The 20301-nt window shown below is 43.8% G+C and overlaps 1 long non-coding RNA gene across 1 annotated transcript; it reads right to left on the bottom strand.

Annotated features, from left to right (window-relative positions):
* Positions 1–11043: 11043 nt before the first annotated feature.
* Positions 11044–17958, bottom strand: LOC106724283. The gene is made up of 3 exons (XR_001360036.1): positions 17854–17958; positions 13424–13528; positions 11044–11244 (listed from the first exon to the last, which is right to left on the bottom strand). It is a non-coding gene; the product is annotated as an uncharacterized LOC106724283 (long non-coding RNA).
* Positions 17959–20301: the final 2343 nt, after the last annotated feature.

Here is a 20301-nt window from a genome sequence, read left to right as displayed (position 1 = left end):
AAGCCGGTTGCTTTGCTGCTCGGCGACTGCTGCTCGGAGTCTGAGCTGCGCCAGCTGCAGCGTCAGCCCCACCCCTAGGGCCTCTTCTTTCGCTGCGCCGCGCCCCGCTTCACGCTGCCAATCCTCGCCCGAGCTGCCCTCCTAATCGGCAGCTCTTTTGACCAATCGAATCTCACATGCCAATTACAAGTCCCGCCCACCTCCACCCTCTCTTGCTGGTCCTTTCCCTACACCAGCAAGGGGTATGGAGGAGGACGTGGCGGTCGTTCGAGGACCCCCGTAGGGTCTGAGCTGGGGAGGAAGAGTGGCCGCTCCCACCTCCCTATACAGGTCTTAAAGACATGGGTCAGCTTGTTTTGATGCACTGAATCGAGGTAGAAGAGAAGCCATGGGAACAGCCTCCCCTTTTGATTATGTGTTGGTGGCAGCATAGTCATCAGGGCGCTCTGGCTTCGGCGGGGTCTTACTGCACTGGCTCCTTCAATTGGGCTGTCTGACCTATTCCCTCTTAGATCTTCTCCCCTACCTTACCTCCTCACGAGGCCACCACAGAGAGCTGCAGTAGGCATATTTTTGCTCTGCCTGTGAGGGGGTGCTGGCAGGGCCTGGGTTCTCCTGAAGGTCACAATTCTCCTTGGGGGCCCTTGCTATAGGGACCACAAGACCCTCATATATGTCCCCGAGGCCGAGTTCTCTGGCCTGATTCTCTGTAGTTGAGTTCTATGGGGAGAGGTCCTGGGGTTCTGGTCTCTGGATGGCTTTTCTTGTGCTCTTCATCCTCACCAACACACCCTGACCCCACACTTGGGTGGGTGATGGATGGTTGGTCCATGGGGCAATGCTGGAAATTGAATAGGTTGGTCTCTGCAGGCTTGGGCAGCAGACAGGGCCTTCTGAGTGGAGGGTTGGCACGACCTCCAACCCAGTCCCAGGTTCAGGTTGAGGTGGGTTTTCATTGTTAAATGCTTCCTGCCATTCCATCCCCACTCCCAGCTGCAAACTATTAGGCTGAGTTCTTTCTTTCTTTCTTTCTGTCTTTCTCTCTCTCTCTCTCTCTCTCTCTCTCTCTCTCTCTCTCTCTCTCTCTCTCCCACAAAGACTTTGTCCTGTATTTCAGACTCTCCAGGGCTTACTGCAGGTTCTGAGCCCAGCTGGTTCTGGGCTGTATGTGCCTTGTACGATAGTGTCCACCCTTATCCAGGCCTGCTCACTGGCTCCCCAACACAGGAGTCTTCAGCTTCTTCTTTTTAAAAAATTTATCTTTATTGTTGAAAATATTACAGATGTTCCCCTGAGCCCCCCACCGATCTCCTCCACCCCTCAATGCCCCCCCCCCTTTCCAGGCCTTCACCACACTATATTGGCTGTGTCCATGGATTATGCATATATACATATAAGTTCTCTGGTTAATCTCTTCCCTCTCCCCATTCCCCCAAGTCTTCATCTTCTTTTTGTTTGTTTGTTTGTTTTTGTTTTCTGTTAATCCTCACCCGAGGATATTTTTTCCATTGATTTTTTTAGGGAGAGTGGAATAGAGAGGGAAAGACAGAGAGAAACATCGATGTGAAAGAAACACATCGATTGGTTGCCTCCCACCCGAGCCCCGACCAAGGCCTGGGCTGGGTAGGAGCCTGCAACCAAGGTACGTGCCCTTGACCTGAATCAAACCACGGGACCCTTTGGTCTGCAGGCCTGCGCTCTACCCACTGAGCAAAACTGGCTAGGGCCCGAGTCTTTAGCTTCTTAAGTGGGCCTTGATGGTGGGTATGTTGGCAAGAGAAGCCCCTACCTATGAATTCAGCCAAATCTTCAGAATTGTCTCTGGAGTCACCTCCATGCTCCTCACAGTCCACCAACACAGCTCCAAGCATCCACTGGTGTCAGGGTTGGTGTGTATGCACGTGAGCTTGCGGTTCATTCCAGATAGGCTGTTCCAGAATCCCCTTAGGCTGCAGCTCCTGCCACCAGCTTTTCTCAGCTGTCTTACAATCCCAGCTTACTCACACCTGGAGGCCCGTGGTCTGCCTGCCTTGGTTCCCTATCTGATTCTACTGTATTCATGCAGACTTATACCCCTCCCTGACTCAGCACCCATGAGCATGGTCTCATCAGGGTCTCTTTTGCTCCCTTAGATCTGATCTTTATTCTCTCACAGCCCAAGCTGACCTGCTCAATTTCCCCATTCTCCCTTTTTTCAGCTCCTAGAACTGGTCCCACTTTTTCCTACAAAGCCTTCTGAGTCAGCCTTTATCAGGCCCCATAGAGACTGAGTTGCACTGGCAGAAACACCAGACACATGGATCTGAATGGCACGTGGGTCCTCCCAGCTCTGCTCCCCAGAGTCCTTCATTGACGTAAACCTACTGCTGGTGTCGTTTAGGACAAGATCTTCTATGCAGTACCCACAGATGTCACCACCATGGTACCCTCACTACAGGCCCAGCAGTGACCTCCTGTTGTCCTCTGGGTCAGAATCCAGAGTCTCTTCCTCTGCATCAGGGTCCCCAGATCAAGTATCTTAAAAGGTCACACTTCCCTTTCTCATTCTTCACCTTACCCTGCCTCATACCCACTCTCTGGCTCACCCACTCTCCACCTAGTGTGGTTATCTCTATTGAATCTCGAATTCCTACTACTGGGCCAGACACCCTCAAAAATAAACATTACTTTGCCTTCTCCAGTCAAGCCCTTGAAATTCTACCTCCTCCAAGAAGCCTTTTTTGGACTAATTGGAAGGGACCTAATGCTCTTTCCGACATCAGTCTTTTTAACCTCTTCTCCTGAGCAGCAGCTGCTACATAACAACTTGGTTAAGGGCTGGGCTCTGAGTCCCCAGTCCAAGATGTGCAGGATGGATATGGGTGACATTTTTTTTTAAAAAGCAGACAAAATAATCAAAACTAATCCTTAAAGAGCGACAGCATTTCTGTTATTAAAAAGCTAGAGATATTAAGGGAGGAGAGAGGGAGATTATGCCTCTATACAGGGTGGAGGCCTAGAGGGCTAAGCGTAGTGAAACCAGAAAGACTTGATGAGAAGGCGGGCTTTACAGAAGGACAATGACGTCCCCGCCACAACCACAAGTGTACTTTTCTGGTTGGGTTATATTTCAGGTCTATATTCTGTAACTGATGTATTTATCTGTATGTCGGTTCTGGTCTGTCCATTTCCCAGGGACATACACCAAACATGTCAAACTTGTGGCCCACAAGGAATATATTTGTGGCCCAGCCAATATAACAGTATGTAAGAAACATTTTAATAAAAATTTTGTAACTTAATTTTTCAATATCCTGCTATACATAATTATTAATAATGAACTACAACATTCGCTAATGGATGATTACTATAATCATGTTGCATTTATTTCCCTTACGCGCCTTATGCACAGGCGCACCATTTCTTTCCACTAATACTAGCAGCGAATATTTTAGCAGCCTACTGCCATGTCATTAGTCTTGTACTGACTTGTTTGGTGTGCACAACAGGAAATATTTTGCTTTTGGAGAACAAGAAAAATAGGTTTATTTGCATTATGCTTATTAATTTGTGGTTATTCAGTGTCCGATAAGTTAATGTTCAAGAAAAAATATTAATTATTATTAAAATGTTCTATTATTTTATGTTAACAATTACTCACTTATTTCAGCCCTTTGTATTCAGCATGTCTCTATCAAAATAAACCTATGTTTCTATGAAAATTGAAGCTTTTGTTTTTTTTGCAGCCCACACAAACTTAAACCTTGTTTATTTGGCCTCTGTTAGCCTTTGAGTTTTGACATGCTTGACATACACACTCCTCTGGGACAGTGCTGGCTGGATTAGACTCCTTTAGATGAGAAACCCCTTGTCTGTCTCCATCACTTTGGAGAACAATGCCCTGTCCAGATAAGCAGTTATTCCTGAAGGCTCTTTCTTTTTTTTTAAATATATTTTATTGATTTTTCACAGAGAGGAAGGGAGAGGGATAGAGAGTTAGAAAGATCAATGAGAGAGAAACATCAATCAGCTGCCTCCTGCACACCCTCCACCTGGGATGTGCCTGCAACCAAGGTACATGCCCTTGGCCGGAATCGAACCTGGGACCTTTCAGTCCGCAGGCCGACACTCTATCCACTGAGCCAAACTGGTTAGGGCCCTGAAGGCTCTTTAAGACCAGAATTGTAGGCCTAGATCAAGTAATGGAGGACCTAGATCAAGGTTTTAGCCTGTGTAGGAACATGGCCTTATTGGAGAATTGCACTTTCACTGTAGAGATGAGTCTTCACTGACTCCTCCCACCCCCATCTCTGGGAAGATGAACCCCACCTTTAAGGGAATATCTCCAGGCAATGCAGCTCAAACTCTTATGCCCTTTGGCTGTTTTCATCTCCCTCTCTGAGAGTCCATACATAATCTAGGAGGCAGGAGTTCTAGTCCATGGCTCATAAACGGTATGACTTGGGGAAGTCATTTCAGCTCTCTGGCCTCCCTTTCTTCACATTAAAATGTAGAAACTATATATTTTACTTTTATTATCAGATAAAAATTAATACTAAAGGAATAAGATAACATCTTGGGGACTGAACTTAAAATGATACCTAAAGTCTCTTCTAATCCACGAATCTGATTCAAAATTAATCTGTGCTGTGAATCTGTTTCCCTCTCTAGCTCCAGCCCTGTCTGGTTCTCCCTGGTCTGTTTCTGCCTGATGAACTCAGTCTCTGTGTGCACAGCATCCGTGTGAGGCCGGCATTTCTGCAGTTCAGCCCAGGAGACAAACGGGAGGGGTACTCAGGCTCTCAGCAATGCTTCAGAGGGGCCCCTGAAAGATGGCGAGGCGAAGGACAGGATGCCAAGATGGCTGAGGTCCAGGGTCTCCCCAGTAAACCTGAAGACCAGAGATCCCAGAACCCAAAGTCATTGCACCTCCATTTCTCCAATGGATCCCTCCAAAGAGGCTGATGACAATGCTAGAGTTCTTGAAGGTCCCAAGAGTCTCCCAGAGCAGGGTTTTCAGAATTCATTGGGGCGAGGCCACAGCAGAGGGTACCCCCTATGCCTGGGCACAGGGGTGGGAAAGCAGGACTCATGGAGGGTCTATGCTCACAGAGTGGAATTGAGACAGAGGAGGACATGGGGACAGGGAGAGGGACAAAGAACTAGAGGAAGACCCAGTCACAGCAGCAGCCTCCCTGCAGCCAACTGCCTGGTTGAGATGGAAACGCTGATTCCAGCTCCAGCCTCCAGACAGGCTAAGAATATCTCAGAAAAGCAACAGCCACCACCCCCACCCTTTTTGATCTCCTCCTACATCTGGAGTGCTATGTTGGGTGCCAGCAAGGGTGGGGAAGAGAAGGGGTGTGTGTGTGTGTGTGTGTGTGTGTGTGTGTGTGTGTGATGCTTGGGATGGGGGAGGGGGCGAAAGGGAGGAGGCAAAAAAGGGGCTTGGCGGAAGCAGAAGTTGAACTGAGAAATAAAGCTACTGGAGAGTGCTGGAAGAATTGGGCAGAAAAAACTGTTCTCAGGGGGCAACAAAGGGAGGTGAAGGCAGGAGCCAAGGGTTGGGAAAAGAAGATCCAGGGGTGAGGATGAGGGAAGGCTGACCTGATGGGGAGACCAAGGCTTTATTAAGGAAGGAAGGAGAGCTTATGGCAAGGAAACGGAACCCCAGCTCACCCATGCCCTCCCCTGATCCTTTATCCTGGGCCCTGCAGCATCTCAGCATTGGTCCCTTCTCTTCCTGCCCCAGAGCAACTTTTCCTCATCTATGCTTATCAACTCTATTCTCTGCTTTTAAAAACCTACATTTGGACTCCTCAATTAAGTCCTTCTAGCAAGGGGCCTGCTGGAATGGGAAAGGCGTTGAGAAGGTGGGAGTCTTTCTCCTGGCAGCCAGCAGCATCTCCTTGGTCAGGTTCATCTCTTCTCTCTGCCCACACCCTTCCCCCACTCCCCACTATTGCCTGGGGCAGGGTCCTGCTCCAGGGCCTTACTCCTCCCCACCTCAGCTCTCCTAGGGTAGAGTCCTCAGGAGAGCAGGGAGAGCTAGGCTGGTGCATATGCTCTCCCTTTGCACACCTAAGGAGCTGGATCCACACACAGCCTTCATCTCTGTGCCCCCAAGCTCACTTTCATCTGGCCCCCAAGAAACCCTCCATCGTACCTGGTCCCTAGACACTAGCCATGACCATGAGAGCCTTTCTTGACTTTCAGGAATCATTCAGGGTCCCTGGAGTTCCAGGAGCCTACTCCTGAGACAGGCTGAGCCCTGGGGTCCAGTTCTCCTTTGGGATTGAACAAGGAACTCATGGCCCAGATTTTTTGTTACTAAAGGGAGGGGCCAGAAAGAGATCTGACTCATTCACAAATAGCATAGAGAACATTTGTCTTTTTAAGAGAAAGACAGTATGGGAGTTCCTATGTGGATTCTGGAGCTGCAGGTCTGGGTTCAAATCCAACTCCTCCACTCATGAGCTGGGAGACTTGAGGCAAGTTTCTTAATTCTTCTGAGGTCTATCAAAGTGGACCATCGCAGGGCTATTGTAAGATTTTATTTAATCTCTCAGTGTTTATATATTATATGTATATGGTGCTTGTGTTTAAAAAATGTTATTACAAATTATATTGTCATCATTATTTTTACAGAGCAAGGAAGGTTTGCTTGATCTGTACCATTAACATGCTTTTTCATTTTTTTGTTTTTGTTCTTACTAGAATATTCTTCATTAATGAGCCAGGGTACTATTAAAATTTCTTTTCGTTTGGTTTTTGAGTCCGGAATTTATAGCTGTCTTTTCTTCTTGGCTATTGTGCTGATGGCAATTGTTACTCAGACTGTTCCTAGGGGATTGCTGGATTTGATTCCTGAGGTCATAAAGACCTAACAGCGTGTCAGGCACCGTTCTCTTCTCTGGTCCACCACATGCCTCATTAATTTTATGAATCTCTGTGTATTTGCTACGTGCCAGGCACCATGCTGGCCACCCCACCCTCACCCCTTCTGACTGTGCTTTTCAGGGGGTGTGCTCTGGCTACTCATCACACACCTGCTATCTCTCCAATGCTCCAGAGGCTTCACGTAGGGTTAGCTCTATTTTTCAAGAGCTTTGAGAAATTGTTTGGCAAAATTTAAAAATCAATTTTAGCAAATACTACTCAAGAAACTGTGGCCTACAAGGTACTGGGCTAGACTCTGGGAACATGAAATGCTGTGAAGTAGGGCTCCCTGTACAAGGAAGGTATAGCAGAGATGACAGAGATATGAAAAATAACAATAAATAGTAGCAAATTGACCAGTGTCCTCTGATTAGGTGTAGAGAATGCGATAGGATGATTTGGCTAATCCTGCCCATCCCCCTGCACCTTCCACCTTTGCAGCTAATCCATCTCCTTTGTCCTGAGTTCTCACTGGTAAGCAAACACTGACAGGAAGTTAAAATCAATTTTTAACTGAGGTCCAGTTCCTCTAGCTGGTATTACGTCCTCTCCAGTCCATAGCCTTCCCTGCCTGACTCCAAGCTGTGATGATAACCACCTTTCCCAAGGCATAGCCAGGCCTCAGCAACTCCTCACTCACAGCGACAGATTCCTGCCCTGTGAGCATGAGGGTTAATGAGTAACTGCTTGTATGAAGAACCCCAGTGGGCCTGCTTACTGGCCCAGCATCTTAGTTGGATAGGAGCCTCTTCTGTTTATCTGCTGTTTGTCCAGGATTAGGGGCGAGTGGGGGATAGGCTTTGAAACAGTGTCATTAATTTAGACTTTCCTCTCCCTAATCTCAAAATATAAAGTTAATTCTTTTTCCCTCCTTTGAGTTAAAAAAAGGAAATTCTACTTATATAAGCTAGAGTTGCACATATACTCACTTTTGATGTTGAGTAGCGAGTAGAGAAGAATAAGAAGGTTGTCTACTACATTAATTAGTAGTTCCTACACTACTCTGCCCAGCAGAACCAGCTGGGGAAATTTAGTAAAAATGCCATTTCTGGGCTCTATCTCAGACCTGTGGAGTTATAATTTCTTCAGGTGGGATCACTATCAGAAAATGTTAAGGGGGAGCCCTAGTAGATTTGGCTCAGTGGATAGAGCATCAGCCTGCAGACTGAAGGGTCCTGGGTTCAATGCTGATCAAGGGCACATACCTAGGTTGCAGGCTCAATCCCTGGCCTTAGTCAGGGCATGTGTGGGAGGCAACCAATTGACGTGTCTCTCTGTCTCTCTCTTTCACTTCCACTCTCTCTAAAAATCAATGGAAAAATATCCTCGGGTGTGGATTAACCACCCCCCCCCTTCAAAAAAAAGGAAAAGAAAATGTTAAGAGGGAGAAGAAAAATCTGGAAGGTGGCTAGATCCCATTTGTTCTTTCTGTTGCACACCATTGTCGTTGCTACAGCCGAGCATTCAGCCTCCCTGTGGTAAGAACCAAATTTGCCATTGGGAAATCACTTCTCCCACATTACAAATCCATGTGATATGCATGGGCCCAATCCCTCTCTAGATCCAAGGGGTGGGTATACGAACACGGACCTGACCAGCTACCATCCTAGTCACAATGGATCAGGGCTTGGCTGGTGACCCAAATCAATCCAATTAACACTCAATTCTTGGAGTTTTACTAGAACTAGAGAAAGAGATGCTTTCCTTTCTCTAAGGTTTGCTAAGCTGGTAGGATGAAAGTCTTAAGATCCTGGTGACTCTCTTGCCCCCACTTCTGTTTGTCTGCTGTTTGTCCAGGATTAGGGGCAGGTGGGGGATAGGCTTTGAAACAGGGTCATTAATTTAGACCACATGGACAGAGGTCATCTGAACCAACACATGGGAAAACAGAATCAACAGTTGAAAAGAGGGATTCCTGATTTAATTTTAGCTCCTGGATCCAGCTGGGCCTGATGAAGGTCCATGAGCCAATTAATATCCCTCCTCCCCACTTTTTTTTTCTAATCACAAGGTAATTTGAGTTGCAAATCTAATATTTGCAAGCAAAAACTTCTAATAGAACTTCATGCCTAAAATTTTTTCTTCTGAAAATGTGTCCATAACTTTAAAGAAGTACATGTTTGGTCTTAGTGACTAAGAAGGGTGGTCTCTTACATTCGATTGTCAGCTAAGGACTGATTCTGAAAGAGATACTATTGACCAATAACCTGGGTTCTGAACCCAAGGCCAATTTCCTGTTGGATTCCTCAAACTTGTGTGTCCAAACCATAGCTGGTGATAAGAGTTTTTTTTCAGGTCCCATGACCCTTCCTCAGACTAAAAAGCCTTGGGATAAAAAAGCCATTTCCCTACAGCCTGCACAATTCTCAAATCTTCTTTCTGGGTTGCTGCCAGGTTGCATTCCTTAGGTATCAGCTTCCTGCTCAAATAAGAAATTTGATGCTTCACCCTCCATTATGCTTCTGAATCAAGTTTGCCCCCAACCAGCGTAAAAGGCAGCTGTGGCCACACAGACCATTTGTTATTATCAGGGCCATTAGCACAGTGTCTCTGGGGGCAGGGGTGGAGGTGGGTTTAAGCTGCTCCAGAGTTCTTGTCCAGGACTCCAGAACTCCTAATCTAGCCTTCCTTTGGGGAGCTCTCTCAGGGGAGTGGCTGAAACTCCAACCAAACCAAAATTTACAACATGGTTCACTTTTTTTTTTTTTAATATACTCCAAGACTGTTTACTTTCAAATAGTTTGTGGGTTATTCTACAATGGAACAATATTTTCCTTTCCCACTCTGTTGTCCAGATATACAATCTTGATGATGATTCTATGGATACTTGGGCATCCATTCATAATTCATCTTTCTAGTCATTCAGTCATTCATTTATTCACTCCACAAATTTGAGTATAAAGGAAATTTTCTTTCTTTCTTTCTTTTTGTTTGTTAAATTAAATCTGACTTCTAGCCCAATCCTATTGGAGTGGAAGGAAATTCGATCTTAGTTTTGTTGTTTTTTAAAATATATATATTTTATTGATTATTTTACAGAGAGGAAGGGAGAGGGATAGAGAGTTAGAAACATCGATGAGAGAGAAGCATCGATTAGTTGCCTCCTGCACACCCCCTACTGGGGATGTGCCCGCAACCAAGGTACATGCCCTTGACCGGAATCGAACCTGGGACTCTTCAGTCTGCAGGCCGACGCTCTATCCACTGAGCCAACCCGGTTAGGGCTGATCTTAGTTTTTATGGGAACTCTATCTTCCTTCCAAAGGTTATATGATATTTCCAGAAAGTGAAAAGTCTCTAGCACAGTCCTTTGCGGGGAACTCATTGTCCCCTCAAAGTCTGGCAGTTCTACTGTTTCTAGTCTGTGATTGAGGATCAAGAATCTTTTAAATTGTTGTGCAACATGTGAAACATAGAAAAAGGTATAAAAATAATATATCCACTACCTAGTTTAAATAATACTGCCTTACACACTTTAATCCTCTTATCTTCTCCTCCCTAATAGTCTCCTCTTCCTATCAGCAACCGCCCCCCCCCACAGAATGACCAATATTCTAAATTTGGTATTTATCCTTTCTATATATTTGTTTATTCTTACTACACATGTAGATGCTGATTAAGCAAATATGTGTGTGTTTTATTGCTATCATAACAATTACCATAAACTTATGTTATGGCAGAAATCGGGTCGGTGGGAAGCGACAAACCAAACACACTCGGAGGTTCAGGAAAGGACTGTTTATTTGCACCGGTGCTGGCCCAGTGGAGACCCCTCCTGAGGCTGAGTGCCAAACGTGGCGGGGTTTTGCCTTATATACATCCCTAGGTTCTTTGTCTCCCATATATGGCATTCATACACATTCGAGACTTCTTTCTAAATTACATGCTAAACTTCCGGATATTCGCGGGCTTTCCACACCCGTTGATGTTCGCACTGAAGGCAGTCCCCAGACTGCGGGCAGAGAGTGCCACATGGACGCGAGCAGACCTCCCCTGCTTCTCACAATCAATCCGCCAAGAAGCGAGCGAGCGAGATTACAGAAGCCACGGATGTGGTTATGGTGGTGCAGACAAAGCGGGGAGGGGGGCCTTATATACTTTTGACTTGCTTTCTCACACATTTAGAGGCTTAAACAACATTCATTTATTAGCTCACCTCTATAGGTCATAAGTCCAGACAGGCTTGGCTTGGTTCTCTGCTTAGAATTTCACAGGCCAAAATCAAGGGCAGGGCTCTTATTTGGAAGATTTGAGGAAGTATCTGCTTCCAGGCTCATTTAGGTTCTCCTTTCCTTGCAGACTGTCAGCAGGGGTTGCTCTCAGCTCCTGGAGACCACACATCAGTAATTGTGCATGAAATCCTTCACACACTAGGAATGTCTCTTATTTCCACTTCTGTGACCAACTGGGGAAAACTTCCTGCTTTTAAAGAGTTCATGTTAGTAGATTAGTTAGGCTCACCCAGATAATCTCCCCATTTTAAAGTCAACTGGTTAGTAACTTCAATTACATCTGCAAAAATCCCCTTTGCCACATAACATTACATAATCATGGGAGTAACACGGGAAAGAGGGACCAAGAAGGCTATCTCAGAATTCTCTTCTCCCCTTCCTTCCTTCCTTCTTTCCTTCCTTCCTTCCTTTCCTTCATCTTCCTATAGAAAGAAACTGTCCCTCTATTGAGAGACATTTGTTCATATTCTAACTTTATGTAAGTAAAACTATACTATATTAATCTGAAACTTACTTATTAATGTTCTGGGGCCAGGCAAGAATGATAAAAAGAATAAAAATTATAAAAATCAATCAGAAAAAAGACAGACAACTCAATTTTTAAAACAGGTAAAATAAGCAAGTTTTTTAAATAAAGGGACATTAAACTTTTGAAAAGATGCTAACCTTCACTAGATACCACAAAAACATAAATTAAAATTACAATGAGATTTCACTACAAACCATCAAAATAGCTAAAATTAAAAAGACTGAAATATCAAATGTTGGTAAGATTATAAGTAACAAGAACTCTTACACACTGCTGGTTAGAGTGTAAATTGATATAAGCACTATGGAAAACACCAAATAACTTTTTAATACCTACTAATGCTGGATGTATGTGTATACTATGGCCCAGCTTTTTCCCTTCTAGGTTCATACCCCACAGAAATGCACATATATTCACCATAAGACACACGTTAGGATGTACACAACAGGGTTATTTGAAATAGTCCCATACTCGAAGCTACCTTAATGCCCATTACATTAGTTACCTATTGCTGCATTAAAAAAATGACTCTAAAACTTAGTGGCTTAAAATAATAAACACTTATTATCTCACAGCCTCTGAGATCAGGAGTTTGCGAGTAGCTTGGCTGGATGGTTCTGGTTCAGGGCCTCCCATGAGGTCACAATGAAGGTAACAAAGAGAGGACTTCAGTCATTTGGAGACTTAACTGGGGCTAGAAGACCCACACAAGTGTTTTCCGTTGCTCTCACAAAAATACTTTATGCGCCTCTTGGCTTTGACTTGCCAGGCTCCAACCTCACCCTTCAGCACAAACCCCTCAGTCTCTGCCCTCCAATTACATTCTCCTTCTTCCAGTTCCATGCTCCCTCCACCCCCTACCCCAGTGTTCCATGCTCCCTCCACCCCCAACCCCAGGGCCTTTGCAGGAACTATTTCTTTTGCATAGAATGCTCTTCTCCCACAATCATCCAGTTAACTCCCACTCATTCTTTAGATGTCAGCTCAAATGTCATTTCCTCAGGCAGACTTTCCTGATTCCATTCAAAAATAGGTATTTTCTTAACTGCTCTTTTCCACCATGAACCCTTCCTCTATAACCCTTAACTGGGTTATAATTGTACACCTATTTGATAATTATTCAACTGACTGCCATCTCCTCCTCTAGATTGTAAGTTAATATTAAGGCAAGGCCATTTCAGTTCTGCTCACTTGTATTCCTAACATGTCACAGAGTGCAGTGGACAAATTCACTTGTATTCCTAGCATGTCACAGAGTGCAGGGGACAAATATTTGTTTTTCTTTAATGAATGGACAAGTGAGTCATAAAAGTCCTTAAAATTGTCTGGATGATACTAAGAGGACAATTTTAGTTATGTGGATGAGTTCTCAGACCACATGGCTTGATTTAGAGTTCTCAGCTTTGCAGTCACTATAGCAAGTGTAGATTCTCTTTCGTCCTCCTGTGGGCAGAGTGGGTTGTTTGAATTCCATATTCTAAGGCTTAATTCTAGCATCTAGTGCATTATCCTCTTGCCCATATTTCAGAACTTAGACAGCATCTCTAACCTGGTCATTCTACCCACAAATGACTAGATGTCTTTTCTACCCCTCTCCACCTGGCCATCTCCTAGTCCTCCCTCAGAACCACTTGAAATGTCTCCTCCTCCATCAAACACTATCTGACACCCCCAGTCAGAATTAGTCACTCTTCTCTGCTCTATAGGATATTGTTATTCATACCTTCATCATAGCACAAATCACCTGTAAAATAATTATCCACTTATCTGTCTATCTCCCATATTGTACTTCTCAAGGATAGAAACCTCTTCTTCTCCATCTTTGGGCCAGCATCTCCACATGTGGCACCTGGCACATAAAGGGTTCACAGTAAAGACTTGCTGAAATGAAACTAGGCGAGGGCACAGTTTCATAGTACCCGGTGGAAAATATAACAGTGCTTTTCTTTTTCCTTTTCTGGTGGTGTTGATCAGAGGTTCAAAACTACAGACACTTCTGAATAAACCTCTTCTTCTCCATCTTTGGGCCAGCATCTCCACATGTGGCACCTGGCACATAAAGGGTTCACAGTAAAGACTTGCTGAAATGAAACTAGGCGAGGGCACAGTTTCATAGTACCCGGTGGAAAATATAACAGTGCTTTTCTTTTTCCTTTTCTGGTGGTGTTGATCAGAGGTTCAAAACTACAGACCCTTCTGAATATTTTTTTTTTTTTTTTTTTTGAATATTTCTTTTTAATGTTTCTGGACTCTCTCCTTCTGCTTGAATCTGTTCTGTTCTCTGCTATGTCCTCAATGCCTAGAACAATGCCTGGGAGACCATTTCACAAATAAATTTTGAATGAATGGATATCTTTGATCAGAAGGAACATCTACAGTGCAGCTGGGATATTTTATTTTATTTTTTGCCTGTTTGCTGTGAAGATGAGCAACATTATTAAGCAACTTGACCTATAGAACACTCCTCTCAACAACACCAAAATACACATTCTTTTCAGATGGACATGCAGGACTGCAGCTTAGGAGAGCCATCTGTGTAGGAAACAGACTTGAAAGTCATTAGCTTTACAATGATAATTAAAGGCTTCGGAGTGAAGGCAAAGAGTGTGGAGGGTGAGAAGAGAGGAGGGGCCTATGCCTGAAGTATGGTAAAGGAAGAGGAATCAGCAGAGCAGCCTGAGGAATAGAATGAGTGTGGGTGTTATCAAGACTACATGAACAGTGTTTCAAGCAGGGAATGGTCCATGGAGTCAAGCCTGCATTTATTCATGCGACAACTCAGAGCACCTTCTACATAGCAGGTACTATGCAGGAGGCTGGGGATACAATGGGAAAAGAAAAAGCAAATTTCTACTCTACTCTCCTGGAGTTTACAGTCTACAGGGAAAGACAATCAAATAAATTTGTAATTATAAAGATGGTTTGGTGAGAGCATATATCACAGGAAAGCTATCTTCCCTGAGGAAGTGACATTTGAGCTAAATCAAGACAGAAGGGCACCAGATAAAACACCAAAAGTACAAGCAACAAAAGAAAAAACAGATAAATTGGACTTCATCGAAATAAAAAACTTTTGTGCTTCAAAGGACACCATCAAGAAAGTGAAAAAAGACAACCTGAGCACAGAAAATATTTGCAAAGCATATATCTGATAAGGGACTTCTACTTAGAATATATTAAGAACTCCTAAAACTCAATAATAAAAATACAAATAACCAAACTAGAAAATGAACAGAGGAGTTGAATAGACACTTATCCAAATAAGATATTTAAATGGTTAATAAGTATGTGAAAGTATGTTCAAAATCATTCGCATTAAGGAAATGCAAATAAAAAACCAAAATGAGGTACCACTTGACACCCAAAATTATTAAAATAATACTTTTAAAATGGAAAATAACAAGTGTTTGTGAGTGTATTTGTTTGCTAAAGCTGCCATAGTAATGGTCTCACAGTTTTGGATGTGTTAAAAGATAAAATGAGGCATATTAAAAAAATTTTTAAATATATTTTTATTGATTTCAGAAAGGAAGGGAGAGAGAGATAGGGATAGAAACATCAATGATGAGAGAGAATCATTGATCAGCTGCTTCCTGCAAGTCCCACACTGGGGATCAAGCCGGCAACCTGGGCATGTGCCCTGACTGGGAATCGAACCTGTGACCTTCTGGTTCATAGGTCCATGCTCAACCACTGAGCCATGCCAGCAGGGTGCATATTAAAATTTTTTCAAGTTTATTTGAACAAACATTGATTTGAGTTGGGCAGCATTCAATCTAGCAGATAACGAGTTGTACAAAATGAAACACCTTGCCTGGCTGGCTTGGCTTAGTGGTTGAGCATCAACCTATGAACCAGGAGGTCATGGTTCAATATCTGGTCAGGGCACATGCCCTGGATGTGAGCTCAATCCCCAGTGTAGGGCATGCAGGAGGCAGCTGATAAATGACTCTCTGTCATCATTGATGTTTCTATCTCTCTCTCCCTCTCCCTTCCTCTCTGAAATAAATAAAAAACATTTAAAATAATTAAAATGAAACACCTTTAGAGGCAGAAGGAAGCAGGAATGAGAATGTTATTCTAAGCAAAAAGGCGGGTTGGTTACTGCAAGGTTACTTTTCTTTAGGGGTGCATGGCAGGAGTCTATCAGGCAGATTAACTAACTAGTGCTGACCAGTGATTCCTGATTGACTGGTTTAAGATTCCATTTCTGGGAGAGCCAAAACTAATTAAGTCTCCATTTGGTGACATGGGGCTTAGCATAAGTGACTCCATTTTGAGTCTGTTATGTTGTTTTTAAAAGAGGCCAGAGTCTGAGATCAAAGTGTCAGTAGGGCCATGCTCCCTCCATAGGTGCTGGGATGTGAATCTGTTCTAGGCCTCTCTCCCAGGTTCTGGTAGTTCCTCGGCTTGTGGCAGCATAACTCCAATTTCACATGGTATTCTCTCTGAGTGTCGGTCTCTGTGTCTAGATTTCCCCTTTTTATAAAGGACACCAGTCATATTACATTAAGGGCCTGACCTACTCCAATATGATCTCATCTTAACTAATTCCATCTGCAATGACCTTAATTCCAAATAAGTTTACATTATGATAGAACTTCAACATGAATTTTGGTGGGACACAACTCAACCCATAACAGCAAGGATGTGAAGAAATTGGGATCTTCATACAGTGCTGGTGGGAATGTAAAGTGGTACAGCCACTTTGAAAACAGTCGGGCAGTTTCTCAAAATGTTAAACATGGATCTACCATATGATCTGGCAATTCTACTCCTAGGTATATACCCAAGAAAAGAAAAACATTTATTCATACAAAAAATTATACACAAATATTCATAGCAGCATTATTTACAGTAGTCAAAAGGTGGAAATTACCCAAATGTCCTGCAATTTATGTATAAACAAAATGTGATATAGAATACTATGGAATATTATTTCACAATAAAAAGAAATAAAATACTTAAACTTATACAATGTTATATGCCAATTATATCTCAATTCAAAAAAAGAAGGAAGTAAAGTACTGATACATGCCTCAGCATGACAGCATGGAGGAACCTTGAAAATGTTATGCTAAGCGAGAGAAGCCAGTCACAAAAGATCACATAATGTATGGTTCCATTTATAAGAAATGTCCAGAATTTTCCAATTTATAGAGATGTAAAGTAGATTGGTTACTCAGGGCTGGGGAGATTTGCAAGGGGGAAGGGGAGTGACTACTAATGAGTATAAAATTTCTTTCTGTGGTAACAAAGATGTTTTAAAATTATTTCTTTCTGGGGTGATGAAAATGTTCTAAAATTGCTGCAATGGTTGCACAACTCTGCATATACTAAATTGAATTGTACACTTTAAATGGATAAATTTTATGATACATGAAAAAAATAAAAAGAGGGAAGGGGAAGAGCATTCCAGCAAAAAACAATCACCAGAAGGTGAGTTCCAGAATAGCAACAATGTTTGCCTGCTTTGTTTGCTGTTGTATCCCAGCACCAAAACAATGTCTGGAAAATAATAGGTATAAGTAAAATAGTATACATATATGTAGGTACAAATAAAATAGTATATATGTGTACATACATACACACATACTGGTGCCAAAATACAAGCATATATACATTAGTATAAATAAAATAGTACATATACACACACACATATATTTCATATATATTTATATGCAATGGGTGAAGGAAGAGAATATGGCTCATTAGAGAAATGAAAGATCAGTGTGTGTGACTGAGACGATCTGGAGAGGGCTGGATCTGATCAGGCAGCTCAGATTTGAATCTCAATTCTAAAAGCAATGTGGAGCTACTGAGGGATTCAAAATGAAGATGGATCAGATTTACATTTAAAAAGAATACCTGTAGCAGGGAAGAGTCAGTTAAGATAAGGACTGAAAAGTTGGAGTTAACAACTAAGTTTTGTGACCTTGGACAAAATCGGTCTAGATGAAGAGATGGGATGACTAATTTTGGGAACTGGAAAGGAAGCAGAGCTGGCAAAATTAAACTACACTTGGTAAGTCCTCTCCATATTCTCAAGTCTCCAGGGAAACCGACCAAAAATATACTTGGCTTGAAAAATAACAAAAGACATGTTTGCATGCATATTCACATATAGTCAGTTCACCAGTTGATTCTGTTTCTATTCCAGGATTCCACACTTACCCTGACACAGAGGGAGGACCTATGGCTGCAGTTCTTCCGCCATTCTCTCCACCAGATGCTGTCCTTCTTTCATCTCTAGCAGGGAGGACACAGAGAAGGCTGCCATCATCTGAGATTTGGGGGCAGTTCAGAAACACAATTTGTTTCTTTTTAGCTTTACTGGGCCTCTCATCTGGACTATTTACAATCCAGACCCCAGAGGCAGACCAAATAGATACACATTCAAGCCCTACTCACTAAAAGGTGAAAAGTTTTGGAATAGGGCACCTGCCCCTGGAGTGAGAATCAAAAGGGCTTGGTTCTAATTCTAGTTCTACCAGTCACAGTAGCAAAACCTTGGGAAAGTAACTTAACACCTCTGGGTTTCCATCACCTCATCTCAAAAATTAAAGGAATAAACACATGTCCTGCCCTGATCAGAGCGGTTAGGAGGAATGAACAACTATGTAAGGATATCTAGATTTTGTGGGGCCTGACGTTTATATCATTTCATGGGACCCTTTTAAGAAAAATATACAATTATAAACACAATTACAAATACAAAATTAGGTACAAATGTGAACATGTATTTATAATGAGAAATTACATCAAGCTACAATTTTTTAAGTTAACAAATACCCCCCAAAATCACACAAAAATTAATATATTTGTTAAATTAACTTCTTGGTCTATACACTTTTGCCCCCACTACTTTTGGCTGCATATTCTTTAATGGCCTCAAAGGTAACAATTTTGTAATGCTTTCTGTGGAGAGAACAGGAAGATAAATCAGTCTTTTCTCTTTTGTGGTTGATCAAGATTTGCTCTTTATTATTGCTAGTTTAGAAAAGCTTCTTACAGCTTCCCAATTCATTATTTTAGGCTGATTGTCAACTTGGGCAAAAATCAAGATTTAGAGATTTCACGCTTCTTTTCTTTGTGAGCTGTAAGATTTCTAGGATTTTCACATTTCTTGTGCAGTGATATTTTATATCTCCTCATTCTTCTGCTGCTTGACCTCTGGCACCTTCAGGTCACCATGCTTGTAATTCAGCCCTGGAGTATTCCTAGAAGCCACCCCTTCACCGGGAAGGCTGGCAATAAGGTATGCAGGAACCTTAGATAGGTAGGTAGATCCCACTTAAATTAAGATTATCCCCTACTCCAAAATGCCTACAAGCAGCCACTTCAATGCCCCCAGATAGGGAAGTCTCAGGGGAAAGACAAAAGCCAAAGTATTTCAGTTTGGCTAATTTTATAAAAAGATGATCGTAAGGCCTCTTTCATGCCATAGAGGGGGCCGGGCAAGAGAGGGCCCTGAAGGTGAAGTTTCATTAGCGTCAGGCAAACCACCTCTGCGACCACAAGACTCATTCAAAGGCTCTACCAACGTGGGGAATGTTACTCATGTTGGGAGGAAGGCGCAGCGGCCCGGCTGTGCGCTGGGGAAGCAGAGATGACCTCTCCGACCTGGTTCACAGCGCGTGGCCGGCCCATGGTAGCTGCCCAGGGAACTAAGCTGTGGCCGCTGCAGCGCAACCTTCCATAGAAGTCTCCGCTGAGCCAACTTCTCCCGGCTGCGGCCTCCCCTCAGGTCCCTGAAGGTACAAAAAACTCCAACCTGCCCTTCTCCTCTGCAGACCCGCGTCTCCGGTTTCAAAAGGGGCGCGCTCCCTCACGCCCGCCCCTCACTTCCGGCCCGGAAGCCCATTGGTCCCGCCAGGTCTCGCGACATCGCGACTTCTCGCCTGCCCCAGCCGACCGGGGACAGCCGCCCCCGCGGAGGTGCCGGGGCTGATTGCTCCCGGTGGTGATGGGCACGGAGCTCTTAGCCCAACCCGTTTCCTAGCAGCATGGACGCGGCTATGCAGGCCCCCCCGGGCCCTAAAGGTTCAGATCGGAAGCCGAAGGGCAGGGAACCGCCTTCCACGCCGTGTTCCGCCGGACCCCGGCCCGGGTGGAGTTCTGCCGCGTATGGGTGGGTGATAGGCACTCAGATACGAATGACTGCCTGTTCTAGGCGCTCACAGGGTGCCAGACACCCGGCTCTACCCCCGTCCATCGAATGTAATCCCCACAGTAACCCCGAGAGAAAGGTGTGTTTTTAGACTCTTATACAGAGGGGGGCACTGAGGCTCGACAGGGAAGGAGCCTGAGGAGGACCACAGAAAGGAAGCAACCAACATTCAAACCTGGACAGCCCTGACCCCAGCTCTGAGGCCTCGTTGCTGTGGTAGGGCAGTTCGTTAGCATATCCCGCCACACCCTAGATTCTTAGTGAAACGCGTCCCAGTTTTGGATTCACACAGAATAAGGTTGGAATGAAAATCCAGACACTTTCTATGTTATGTGACCTTGAGCAACTTCCTTAACTTTTCTGAGACCCTTCAAGCGACAGAGGGGAATAATAATAATACTTCCTGGGATCATTGTGAGTGCTGGGTGTCTGTTCAGTGCCTACTCCAAAAT

This window comes from Myotis brandtii, unplaced genomic scaffold, assembly GCF_000412655.1.
Source record: "Myotis brandtii unplaced genomic scaffold, ASM41265v1 scaffold79, whole genome shotgun sequence".
NCBI classification, from domain to species: domain Eukaryota; kingdom Metazoa; phylum Chordata; class Mammalia; order Chiroptera; family Vespertilionidae; genus Myotis; species Myotis brandtii.
Note: the sequence above shows the minus strand (reverse complement) of the source record. Positions and strands in the feature narration are given on the sequence as shown.